Source organism: Bos javanicus, chromosome 25 (genome assembly GCF_032452875.1).
Source record: "Bos javanicus breed banteng chromosome 25, ARS-OSU_banteng_1.0, whole genome shotgun sequence".
NCBI lineage: Eukaryota > Metazoa > Chordata > Mammalia > Artiodactyla > Bovidae > Bos > Bos javanicus.
Genome location: NC_083892.1, coordinates 26,562,845 through 26,576,495, shown reverse-complemented (window position 1 = coordinate 26,576,495; position 13,651 = coordinate 26,562,845). Strand labels below are relative to the sequence as shown.

The following is a 13,651-nucleotide window of genomic DNA, read 5'->3' as shown; positions in this document are numbered from 1 at the left end:
GAGGAGCCAAAGCGCTTTCTCTCGGACTCTCTCTCCCGCATGCATGCGCGCGCTCTCTCTCTTTCTCTCTCTCTTTCTCCCTCCCTACGCACTTCTCCACTCTCTTCTCTTCGAGTCTTGGATTCTCCTCCTATCTTATAAATAAAATAGAGCTGTAACACTGATTTGCCTAAGAGCTGTAGCACGGTTTGTCCAAGACCTGAGAGCTGTGACGCGCCGAGGGCTTTAATGTCCGTTGCTCCAAATCTTTGTTGTGACGAGACAAAGAACCGAGGAACATACACTTCCGTGACACTTATATGACCACTGGAAAAACCGCAGCCTTGACTAGACGAACCTTTGTTGGCAAAGTAATGGCTCTGCTTTTGAATATGCTATCTAGGTTGGTCATAACTTTCCTTCCAAGGAGTAAGCGTCTTTTAATTTCATGGCTGCAATTACCATCTGCAGTGATTTTGGAGCCCCAAAAAATAAAGTCTGACATTGTTTCCACTGTTTCCCCATCTATTTCCCATGAAGTGATGGGACCAGATGCCATGATCTTTGTTTTCTGAATGTTGAGTTTTAAGCCAACTTTGTTACTCTCCTCTTTCACTTTCATCAAGAAGCTTTTTAGTTCTTCTTCACTTTCTGCCATAAGGGTGGTGTCATCTACGTATCTGAGGTTATTGATATTTCTCCCGGCAATCTTGATTCCAGCTTGTGCTTCTTCCAGCCCAGCGTTTCTCATGATGTACTCTGCATATAAGTTAAATAAGCAGGGTGACAATATACAGCCTTGACGTACCCCTTTTCCTATCTGGAACAGTTCTAACAGTTCTAACTGTTGCTACCTGACCTGCATATAGGTTTCTCAAGAGGCAGGTCAGGTGGTCTGGTATGCCCATCTCTTTCAGAATTTTCCACAGTTTATTGTGATCCACACAGTCAAAAGCTTTGGCATAGTCAATAAAGCAGAAATAGATGTTTTTCTGGAACTCTCTTGCTTTTTCGATGATCCAGCAGATGTTGGCAATTTGATCTCTGGTTCCTTTGCCTTTTCTAAAACCAGCTTGAACATCTGGAAGTTCACGGTTCACGTATTGCTGAAGCCTGGCTTGGAGAATTTTGAGCATTACTTTACTAGCATGTGAGATGAGTGCAATTGTGCGGTAGTTTGAGCATTCTTTGGCATTGCCTTTCTTTGGGATTGGAATGAACACTGACCTTTTCCAGTCCTGTGGCCACTGATGAGTTTTCCAAATTTGTTGGCATATTGAGTGCAGCACTTGCACAGAATCATCTTTCAGGATTTGAAATAGCTCAACTGGGATTCCATCACCTCCACTAGCTTTGTTCATAGTGATGCTTTCTAAGGCCCACTTGACTTCACATTCCAGGATATCTGGCTCTAGGTGAGTGATCACACCATCATGTGTGATCACTATGTGATCTAATTATACTATTAGATATTAGACTATATCTAATAGTCACATAAGACCAAGACCCAAGTCTTAAAACCACTGCAGGAGGAACACATGTTTCAACTCTGCTTCTAAAATCTGGTGTCTCAAGGGACTTCCCTGGTGGTCAATGCAGGGGACTTGGGTTTACTGCCTGGTGAGGAAACTAAGATTTCCATGGCATGGCATGAGGCAATTAAACCCAAGGGCTGCAAGTAGAGAAATAACCTCAGGCCGCTATGAAGACAAGGCTCAGCCAAGAAAAAAAAAGGTGGTGTCTCAAAATAAATACAACAAAGATATCCAAAGAAATCTTTACATTAAAAAAAAGGTAGAAAATAAGTTAAATAGCCAACATGAATAAGAATTAGCTTATATCGCTTAAACAAATTCGTTTTATAGAATATTGTTCAGCCTTTTACCAAAAAGTGGTAGATTTTCAGCATAGAAAGATTGTCATGATAATGCGAGTAGAAAAAAACAAGTTGCAAAACAGTGTGTGTGACATCTGTTTGTCTGCTAGGCAGGAAGTCTGTCTTTCTCAGTTTCTCTCTCTCCTATCTCTCTGCCTCTTAGACATTTTGTTTTTTAGTGTATCTATATACAAATGGGGGGAGAATGTTTCCTGAACGCTGCATACTTATTTCTAAATACTAGAGATGTCTTGTTTCCAGAGTATAGAGGATGAGGTTTGGGGGATCGTAATGATATAATTGATATCTGAATTGTTTTTTATAAAGAGCACATATTACTTTCATAATCAGAAAACAGCGACAACAATAAAGGATTCGCAGTGCTTCGGTGAGCTCTGAATATCACGGTGTTGATCTATTTCCTCCGTCACATTCTTTTTGTTTATTCATTCAACAAATGCTCTTTAAGGCCTTCTCTGCACCAGACCTCGTGCTGGGCCTTGGGCTCTTAGAGCTTAGTGAGGTGTGATCCCCGCTGTGAGAAGCTCACAGATGTCAGAGAAAACCCAGCATGATAAATGCTAAAACAGAGGAAATCACTGGGGGAGGGGCTCCCTGAGTCTTGACGATAATAGCATTTGTTAACCATAGACAGCTTTTGGGTGATTGAGAGTAGCCTGTGCAAAGGCCCAGAGGCAGAAAGAGCTGTGCTGTGTTTTGCTTAACCGTCTACCTATTTCCTCCTAGTCCAAGCTATCACCATCCCTCACTGCCCTCCACTGCATTCTTCCCCTCCAGACTATCTCTGACCTAACAGTAGAGTGATCTTTCAAAAACACAAAGGCAACCCTGTCAACCCCCTGCTCAAAACCAACTCTATGGCTTCCTCTTGTGACTAGGAGAAAAAAAATCCAAAGATCCTCCACCCAGCAGATCCTGCACCCAAGTTATCAGGAAATCTGTTGGTTCTACTTTCAAAACATGTCCTGACTCCGACTGCCTCTCGCCATCTTCAGTGTAGCCACTGCTGCAAACCACCATTGCCTCTTTCCTGTGTTTTCAAAGAAACTTTCTCACTGTCCTTCTGCTTCTAACTCCCAAACCCATCTGCCCCCAGCTTAGTCAGAGTCATCATGTCAGGCCTCTGGTCTAAACTTCCAACATCTCCTATTTCACCCAGAGCCAAAGCCAAAGCCTTCATAGTGACCCACGGTCTCTGCACATCAGGCTCTTCATTGCCCCTCTGACGTCACCCCTTCCTGCTCTTCTCTCACCCACCTCTTCTCTCACCCACCTCTTCTCTCACCCACTTGTCACCACTCACAATGGCCTCCTGCTCTTCCGCTCACATCAGGCTCACTCTGGCCTGGGGCCTTTGCTCCGGGGTTTCTCTGTTTGGAATTCTATGCCCCTAGATGATCACATGACTTCCTCTCTCACCATCTTCAAAACCGCTCTCCTGATTTCTATCTTTATCTCAGAACCCTCTCTTCCCTGAGTACCATTATCACTCCCAGCCTCTTTCTCTCCTTGCTTCTCTCTTTTTCTTGTGGCAAGCATTGACTCACTCATTGACTTCTCACATTTGCCCCAGATACAGAGATGAAACTTCCTGCCACTTGGGATGATGGCAGGTGGTTAAGAGTGTGATAGCTATGTGGCTGTGGGTGTCATTTCTCAAATTTTCTGAGGTAGAGGCTCTTGCTGAGGGAGGAAACAGAGCTGGACTCCATCTTAGGCCAGGCTGTGAACATTAAGCTACAAGTATGGTCACCCTCCCAATGGACTCTGAACTTTGTGCCCGGTGTCTATATAAATAGCATACCAATGGAAAACCAGACCCCCGGATAAAAGAGCCTCAGGACTTGCACTTGGACTCTCTGTTGCCTAAAAGAATATGCTAATTATCTCTGTAACAGAACAGAGTGGTAAATTCCATTATGTTTTTCGGGATATAACCACAGGCGTATTGATAAATATCCACTGTTTATCTAGTCTTGTAACACATGAATCATGGGTTAACTTTGATCCTATCTCTCTTTTACCTTGTCCAGACAGTTTCAAGGAATTCGGAGAGGTGGGTTTGAGCAAGTACACTTAGGGTATATAAGGTTTTCTCAAAAACTGGTCGGGGTCCTTGGCTAAGAGGAGACTCTGCCTTGGGCCCGCCGGCCCAAGACAGTGCACTCTGCTATCTGCACTGTCCTGAGTGAGTTTGTTTCCCGGAACGCGTGGCCACAACATTGCTAGATGTCCCACGGGGCAAGTTCAGGCGAGGTGAGAATTGGGAACTAGGGTTGAATGTGGCTTGGGTCAGGTCCAAATCAGGGACCAGCAATGAGAACACTGACCTGGGTGTCAGGCCAGAGCAGGGGGGCTCAAGCTGCTGGGAAAAGTTTGGAACCTTTGGGATTTGACTGAGGATTAAAAGCTTAAAAGTTAGGTTCTATTAATCCTACAAAGAGGAGGCCGTGGCGGCAACGGCGGAAAAAAAAAAAAAATCCTGCAAAGACCTATGAAACCCTATGTCCTGTGCCTGCTACGCTGTGCCCATCTGTCTGACTTCATCTCCTCAAACTCTCCCCACTCCGTGCAGCAGGCACTCTGGGCTCCTTGTTCCTAGAACTCCCCAGGTGCATTCCTTCCTGCCCCAGGGCCTTCGCAATTGCCATTCTCTCTTCCTGAAACACTCTCTCCCAGGAGTCTGCATTCTTATTCCTTTTTTCATTCAGGTCTTTACTTCAAGGTCACCTTTTCAGTGAGGCCTTCCTTGGCCCTGATCGCACACTACACACTCACATACCAGACTTCTTAGCTCCCTCTCTCCAGATTTTACTTTTTCTTCTTAATATCTATCCCTAACTAACAAATTAGAGATAGAACTGGACATGGAACAACAGACTGGTTCCAAATCAGGAAAGGAGTACATCAAGGCTGTATATTGTCACCCTGCTTATTTAACTTATATGCAGAGTACATCACGCGAAATGCCGGGCTGGATGACTCACAAGCTGGAATCAAGATTGCTGGGAGAAATATCAATAACCTCAGATATGCAGATGAAACCACCCTTATGGGAGAAAGCGAAGAGGAACTAAAGAGCCTCTTGTTGAAAGTGAAAGTGGAGAGTGAAAAAGTTGGCTTAAAACCCAACATTCAGAAAACGAAGATCATGGCATCTGGTCCCATCACTTCATGGCAAATAGATGGGGAAACAATGGAAACAGTGACAGACTTTATTTTCTGGGGCTCCATAATCACTTGTGGATGGTGACTGCAGCCTTGAAATTAAAAGATGCTTGCTCCTTGGAAGGAAAGCTATGAGCAACCTGAAAGAAAATGAAAGGTGCTCAGTTGTGTCTGACTCTTTGTGACCCCATGGACTATTCTCCAGGTCAGAATACTAGAGTGGGTAGCCTTTCCCTTCTCCAGGGGATCTTCCCGACCCAGGGATCAAACCCAAGTCTTCATTGCATGTGGATTCCTTACCAGCTAAGCCATAAGGAGTCGGACATGACTGAGAGACTGGACTGAACTGCAACATGTGGGATCTTAGTTCCCCGACCAGGGATCAAACCCAAGACCCCTACAGTGGAGGCACAGAGTCTTAACCCCTGGACCACCAGGGAAGCCCCAGTTTAAATTAAAAATTAAAAAAAAATAAAAAGAGGATCATCCTATTTATTTCTAGTAAGAAATAAAAGAGTGGTTGGAAAATACCCGGCAAGTAATAGATGCTTGAGACTCCCCCAGGTTCATTCACAAATATTTATAGAAGACCACCTTTATGCACTGGCTCTTAGAGATATAGCAGTGAACAGCAATCCCTGTCATCAGTCTGTTGACATGCTAATGGAGACAGAGATAACAACAGATAAGGGCAATCATTTGTTAGTTCAGTTCAGTCGCTCAGTCATGTCCGACTCATTGTGACCCCATGGATTGCAGCACACCAGGCTTCCCTGTCCGTCACCAACTCCCAGAGCTTACTCAAACTCATGTCCACTGAGTCAGTGATGTCATCCAACCATCTCATCCTCTGTCATCCCCGTCTCCTCCTGCCTTCAATTTTTCCCAGCATCAGGGTCTTTTCCAATGAGTCAGTTCTTAGCATCAGATGGCCAAAGTATTGGAGTTCCAGCTTCAGCATCAGTCCTTCCAATGAATATTCCAGACCAATTTCCTTTAGGATGGACGGGTTGGGTCTCCTTGCAGTCCAAGGGACTCTCAAGAGTCTTCTCCAACACCACAATTCAAAAGCATCAATTCTTCAGTGCTCAGCTTTCTTTATAATCCAACTCTCACATCCATACGTGACCACAGGAAAAACCATAGCCTTGACTAGACGGACCTTTGTTGGCAAAGTAATGTCTCTGCTTTTTATTTTTTATTTTTTTTATTTTTTTGTCTCTGCTTTTTAATATGCTATCTAGGTTGGTCATAACTTTCCTTCCAAGGAGTAAGCGTCTTTTAATTTCAAGCCTGCAGTCACCATCTGCAGTGATTTTGGAGCCCCCAAAAATAAACTCTCTCAATGTTTCCATTGTTTTCCTATCTATTTGCCATGAAGTGATGGGACTGGATGCCATGATCTTAGTTTTTTGAATGTTGAGTTTTAAGCCAACTTTTTCACTCACCTCTTTCACTTTCAACAAGAGGCTCTTTAGTTCCTCTTCACCTTCTGCCATACCGGTGGTGTCATCTGCATATCTGAGGTTATTGATATTCCTCCCGGCAATCTTGATTCCAGCTTGTGCTTCATCCAGCTGGGCATTTCCCATGATGTATTCTGCATATAGGGCTTCCCTCATAGTTCAGTTGGTAAAGAATCTGCCTGTAATGCAGGAGATTCAGGTTCAATTCCTAGGTCGGGAAGATCCCTTGGAGAAGGAAGTGGCAACTCACTCCAGTATTCTTGCCTGGAGAATCCCATGGACAGAGGAGCCTGGCAGGCTACAGTCCATGGGGTCGCAAGAGTTGGAGATGACTTAGTGACTAAACCACCACCATTCTGCATATAAGTTAAATAAGCAGGGTGACAATATACAGCCTTGATGTACCCCTTTCCCGATTTGGAGTACAGTCCAGCCACATGCTGCAAGGTACAACCAAAAAATAAAAATAAGTAAAATAACAATAAAAATAATAAAATAATTATTAAAAGTGTAAGTTGATATGTTGTATTTTCATTCAGTTCAAGAATTTTTTTTTTTTTTTTTTGGCCAAGAGGCATGCAGGATTTCAGTTCCCCCACCAGGAATCAAACCCGCACCCTCTGCAGTGGAAGTGCAGAATCTTAACCATTGGACCTCTAGGGTAGTCCTCCATCTCTTTGTGTGTGTAAGGTTATGTAATGCACCAAATACGCAGTAGCTCCACACAGCCTGGAGGGAATGACTGGGCGCCCCCTAGGGCTCAGTGTGGAGTGGTGGCCCTCCACGTAGCACAGGAAGAAAAACTTAGCTGTGCTGCACTAAGGGGTCATTAACACCCTTTCTGGGAGAAAGGCTTTCAAGTGCTTTTTAAAACTTTTTTCCTCCTTACTAAGTTGCAATTTGTGCTTTTTCTACAATGACGTGCATGCTAGGTCGCTTCAGTCGTTTCCAACTCTTTGCGACCCCATGGACTGTATAGCCCACCAGGCTCCCCTGTCCATGGGATTCTCCAGGCAAGAATACTAGAGTGGGCTGCCATTTCCTCCTCCAGGGGATTTTCCTGAGCCAGGGATCAAACCTGCATTTCCTGCCACCCGGGAAGCCCTCAAAAAGCAACCCCTCCTTGCGACCATGACAGGACTCGAACCTGTAATCTTCTGATCCGAAGTCAGACGCCTTATCCATTAGGCCACATGGCCACTGACAACAACAAGCCAGTGATTTTGTAACAAGAAAAAAAAATGTAATGGAAAGAGCCTGCTGAAGTGTTTTCAGTGTATTGAAAATGTACAGAATGTCTATCTTCCCACAACAACCACAAAATTTTCCAAGTGTATGGAGGAAATTCCCTCGTGATCCAGTGGTTAAGACTCTGCACTTCCAATGCAAGCAGCATGGGTTCAATCCCTGGTCAAGGTACAAAGATCCTGCCTGCGGCTCCACAGGGCAGCATGTATTGAGTTGGCCAAAAAATAGTTTGGGCTTTTCAATAAGATAGTACAGAAATATCCAAACAGACTTTTTGGCCAACTCAATAAAATAAAACGAAAAGTGCCCTGAACCCTGAAGTGTAGTGTTAGGATTCTGAATGATTATAACTGGAAATCACTGTAAGTAGCCCCAGCCCCAAGGCTTTTATTGCATCTGAAAAACAAATGGGGGGAATGAGGGGCAGCAGACAGGGGTAAGGGATTGAGGTACAAACTACTGATACTGTGTATAAAGTAAGTAAGCTACGGGATGTATTGTACAGCTCGGGGGAAGTATAGCCAATATTTGATAATAACTTTAAATTGAATACATCTGTAAGTTTTGAAGCTCTATGCAGTATACCTGATCAGATCAGATCAGTCGCTCAGTCGTGTCCGACTCTTTGCTACCCCATGAATCGAAGCACACTAGGCCTCCCTGTCCATCACCAACTCCCCGAGTTCACTGAGACTCACGTCCATCAAGTCAGTGATGCCATCCAGCCATCTCATCCTCTGTCTTCCCCTTCTCCTCCTGCCCCCAATCCCTCCCAGCATCAGAGTCTTTTCCAATGAGTCAACTCTTCGCATGAGGTGGCCAAAGTGCTGGAGTTTCAGCTTTGGCATCATTCCTTCCAAAAAACACCCAGGGCTGATCTCCTTCAGAATGGACTGGTTGGATCTCCTTGCAGTCCAAGGGACTCTCAAGAGTCTTCTCCAACACCACAGTTCAAAAGCATCAATTCTTTGGCGCTCAGCCTTCTTCACAGTCCAACTCTCACATCCATACATGACCACAGGAAAAACCATAGCCTTGACTAGACGGACCTTTGTTGGCAAAGTAATGTCTCTGCTTTTGAATATGCTATCTAGGTTGGTCATAACTTTCCTTCCAAGGAGTAAGCGTCTTTTAATTTCATGGCTGCAGTCACCATCTGCAGTGATTTTTGAGCCCCCCCAAAAAAAGTCTGACACTGTTTCCACTGTTTCCCCATCTATTTCCCATGAAGTGATGGGACCAGATGCCATGATCTTCGTTTTCTGAATGTTGAGCTTTAAGCCAACTTTTTCACTCTCCACTTTCACTTTCATCAAGAGGCTTTTTAGTTCCTCTTCACTTTCTGCCATAAGGGTGGTGTCATCTGCATATCTGAGGTTATTGATATTTCTCCCAGCAATCTTGATTCCAGCTTGTGCTTCTTCCAGTCCAGCATTTCTCATGATGTACTCTGCATATAAGTTAAATAAACAGGGTGACAATATACAGCCTTGACGAACTCCTTTTCCTATTTGGAACCAGTCTGTTGTTCCATGTCCAGTTCTAACTGTTGCTTCCTGACCTGCATACAAATTTCTCAAGAGGCAGGTCAGGTGGTCTGGTATTCCCATCTCTTTCAGAATTTACCACAGTTTATTGTGATCCACACAGTCAAAGGCTTTGGCATAGTCAATAAAGCAGAAATAGATGTTTTTCTGGAACTCTCTTGCTTTTTCCATGATCCAGCGGATGTTGGCAATTTGATCTCTCGTTCCTCTGCCTTTTCTAAAACCAGCTTGAACATCAGTAGTATCATATTGTAAATCAACTATATATCTCTATTTTTCTTTAAAATGATGGGCTGGTACTCAGATTATCTTATTCTTTAAAATCCCTCTTTCTTCTCTTTTGTCTGCTCTCCCAACTCCACCTCCAGGTTTCTACCTTGCAGTCTTTGGCCCGAATGGCAAATGTAGTTTAATGAATCTCTCAGTGAAAAAATAAGAAAAAGATAAATAGGATGCTTTCAAAAGCTCATGATGCGATCACAAGGATCCACCCAAGTGGACAGTCGGCACAAAGGCACAGGAACTTGTCCTGACGGAGGGGTTTGGTCACTGGCCAAGGAAAATCCCTGACTTTCTTTGCACTGGCGCCAGGGAACATTGCTCCCAGGTAGAAGTGACAGGAAGTAATATGGATACACACTTTTCCCTGAAAGAGTCCCTGGGGGTGAGGGAGGAGAGGGTGGGACAACTTGAGAGAGTGATGTTGACATACATACACTATCATGTTTAAATAGACAGCTAGTGGGAATCAGGGAATCAACAGGGAATTCAGCTGAGTGCTCTGTGATGACCTAGAAGGGTGGCGATAGGGGAAGGAGTGGGAGAGAGACTCCAGAGGCAGCGGATATATGTACGTGCTGTGCTGTGCTAAGTTGCTTCAGTCGTGTCTTACTCTTTGTGACCCTATGGACTGTAGCCTGCCAGGCTCCTCTGACCATGGGATTCTCCAGACAAGAATACTGGAGTGGGTTGCCATGCCCTCCTCCAGGGGATCTTTCTGACCCAGGGGTTGAACTCATGTCTCTTTCGTCTACTGCATTGACAGATGTGTTCTTTCCCACTAGAGCCACCTGGGAAGCGCAAATATATACATACTTGTTGCCGATTCTTGTATAGCAGAAACAAACACAACATTCTAAAGCAATTATACTCCAACTAAAACTAAATTTTTAAAAATTACCTTATGTACCTATAAAAAGAAAGAATCCTGTTTTCTTGAGGGATGTGGTGAGGGTTACTAGTATTTTCAAAGTGAAAGTGAAGTCTCTCAGTCGTGTCCGACTCTTTGCAACCCCGTGGACTGTAGCCTACCAGGCTCCTCCATCCATGGGATTCTCCAAGCAAGAATACTAAAATGGGTTGCCATTTCCTTCTAGAGGGGATCTTCCCGATCGAGGGATCGAACCCGGGTCTCCCACATGCAGGCAGACGCTTTAACCTCTGAGCCACCAGTATTTTCAAATGGCCCACCCAACTGAGGGGTAGGGCACCAGCCTTCAGGCTAGACAGACTTGGATTTGCAGTTCTCACCAGGTTGATTCCTAGCTGGTTGACCCTGTGCAAGACTCTCCTAACCTATCAGGGACCTCAGTTTCTGCATCTGTAAAATGGAGGTAAGAATGCCGATTTCCTGGGGCTGCTCTGAGGATGAAATGAGAAGATAAATAAACGCAAAATGCTCAGTACTATCATGTCACTCAGGGCACTTCCCTGGTGACTCAAGCAGTAAGGAATCTGCCTGCAATCCAGGAGCTGCAGGTTTGATCCCTGGGTCAGGAAGATCCCCTGGAGGAGGAAACAGTAACCCACTCCAGAGTTTTTGCCTGGAGAATCCCATGGACATAGGAGCCTGGTGGGCTACAGTCCTGTCCACGGGATCGCAAAGAATCGGAGACGACTGAAGCGACTTAGCACGCATGCTCGCATCACATGACTCCTGTGCTCAGCAAACTGTATAAAATAAAGTATTCATTCAATGAATGTTTTTGTCATATAAACGCTAGAGTGGATGAAACTGAGCAGCCCCTGCTCTGTGGAGCTTACAGATCAGTGGAGCAGATAGTCATGGTGTAAGCACATGAATAAAGAAGTACAAATTGCACCAAATACTGAGAAGGAAAAGTCCAGAGAACTAAGAGAACATATAACCAGGACCACCTAATCTAGTCACTTTTTAACCCAGATGAAATTACTACAGAGGTCATGGGCTGTTTTTGTGTTTCACTCAATGATAAGAGAATTCTTCACGTGAACAATACGCTCAACATTTTGCAAAGAACTTTTCATAGTTCAGATGCTCATGTGGTCTGAAGCGGAGAAGATGATGCTCATTTAACAGAGATTAAAACTAAGCTGTAGAGAGGTTATGTAACTTCCTTAAGGCCAGACAAATCACTGAGGGCAAGCCCAGAGATAAGATAAAACCCAGAGGTCCTTTGCAAGCCCAGAGATAAGATAAAACCCAGAGGTCCTTTGCTTCCGCTTCCGCATCTATTGCTTTTTCAGTATCTCATTTTTTTCAATTCTGAAATATAGCCTATTTTCTTCTTTTGAAAATGTTGAAATATAGAGTTTATTTACAAAAAGCATGGGAAAATATATGTGCATGGTTTAAAGAAACCCTATGTAACTACTACTCAGTCTAAGGAACAGAATTTAACATAGCCCAAAAGTTCTTTTACATATCCTTCCCCAGAAGTAATTCCTATGCTAATCTTTTAACAACTCCTTTGTTAATCATTCATTCTTTTACCTTTTAAGAGTCTTTATCAAGTATGCATCTCAACAATATTATTGCTTGTCATTAATAAAATATTAATAGTTATTAATAATAAATAGTATTGCTTGTTTATAAATGGTATCCTAGATTATGTTTTCTTCTATAACTTGCTTCTTCTTTTCAATGTTTTGTTTTTGAGATTATTCATACTGATGATGCCTATACCTCATTTTTAAAGATAAATAATATTCCCTTGTGTGGTTACACCACAGCTTGTTTGCGCACTCTTAGGTTAATGAGAACTTGGGTCATTTCAGTGTTTTTCTGTTACAGTTCTTCTTTTTTCTTTTGAAAGATGGATAAATTTGTTTTTATAAAAAACTCTGGAAGATGTTACAAGATTTGTGAATTTAAATTTCAGTCCCTACAACCACAATATCAGTACTATATGATAGAAGTTCTAGCATTTATTTTGAGTTTACCATCAGCCAGGAACTTCACACACATTTAAAAAATTTAATTCTCCTAACATTCCTATTTGATATGTATTATTATCTTTTAGGCAGTGAAACTGAGGTTTTGGAGGTTAGACAATTTGTGCTGTGCTAAGTCACCACTTCATTCGTGTCTGATTCTTTGTGATTCCGTGGACTGTAGCCCACCAGGCTCCTCTGTCCATGGGATTCTCCAGGCAAGTATTCTGGAGTGGGTTACCATTTCCTCCTCCAGGGGGTCACCCAGGGATCAAACCTGCATTTCCTGCGGCTCCTGCATTGCAGGTGGATTCTTTACCACTTGAGCCACCCGGGAAGCCCTCAAAAAGCAACCCATCCTTGCGACCGTGACAGGACTCGAACCTGTAATCTTCTGATCCGAAGTCAGACGCCTTATCCATTAGGCCACACAGCCACCGACAATGAGGACACAGTGATTTTGTAACAAGAAAAAAAGGTAATAGAAAGCCTGCTGAAGTGTTTTCAGTGCACTGAAAATGTATAGAATGTCTATCTTCCCACAGGAAATTCCCTTGTGATCCAGTGGTTAAGACTCTGCGCTTCCAATGCAAGCAGCATGGGTTCAATCCCTGGTCAAGGTACAAAGGTCTGCACAAAGGCACAAGAACTTGTTCTGGCCCGGGGGGTTGGTCACTGGCCAAGGAAAATTCCTGACTTTCTTTGCACTGGCCCCAGGGAACATTGCTCCCAGGTAGAAGTGACAGGAAGTAATATGGATACACACTTTCCCCCAAAAGAGTCCCTGAGGGTGAGGGAGGAGAGGGTGGGACAACTTGAGAGAGTGATGTTGACATACATACACTGCTGCTGCTGCTGCTAAGTCGCTTCAGTCGTGTCCTACTCTGTGGGACCCCATAGATGGCAGCCCACCAGGCTCCTCCATTCCTGGGATTCTCCAGGCAAAAACACTGGAGTGGGTTGCCATTTCCTTCTCCAATGCATGAAAGTGAAAAGTGAAAGTTAAGTAGCTAGCTCAGTCATGTCCTTCTTCGAGACCCAAGCTCGAAGCCCTCGAAAAGCTACCCTACCCATCCCCTTGCGACTGTGGCAGGACTCGAACCTGCAAACTTCTGATCCGAAGTCAGACGCCTTATCCATTAGGCCACACAGCC

At 44.0% G+C, this 13,651-nt stretch overlaps 3 non-coding genes across 3 annotated transcripts; all 3 read right to left on the bottom strand.

The window, feature by feature from the left end:
* Positions 1-7,636: 7,636 nt before the first annotated feature.
* TRNAR-UCG (transfer RNA arginine (anticodon UCG)) lies at positions 7,637-7,709 on the bottom strand. Its single transcript has one exon. It is a non-coding gene; the product is annotated as a tRNA-Arg (tRNA).
* Positions 7,710-12,860: 5,151 nt separating this feature from the next.
* On the bottom strand, positions 12,861-12,933 carry TRNAR-UCG (transfer RNA arginine (anticodon UCG)). Its single transcript has one exon. It is a non-coding gene; the product is annotated as a tRNA-Arg (tRNA).
* Positions 12,934-13,578: 645 nt separating this feature from the next.
* TRNAR-UCG (transfer RNA arginine (anticodon UCG)) lies at positions 13,579-13,651 on the bottom strand. Its single transcript has one exon. It is a non-coding gene; the product is annotated as a tRNA-Arg (tRNA).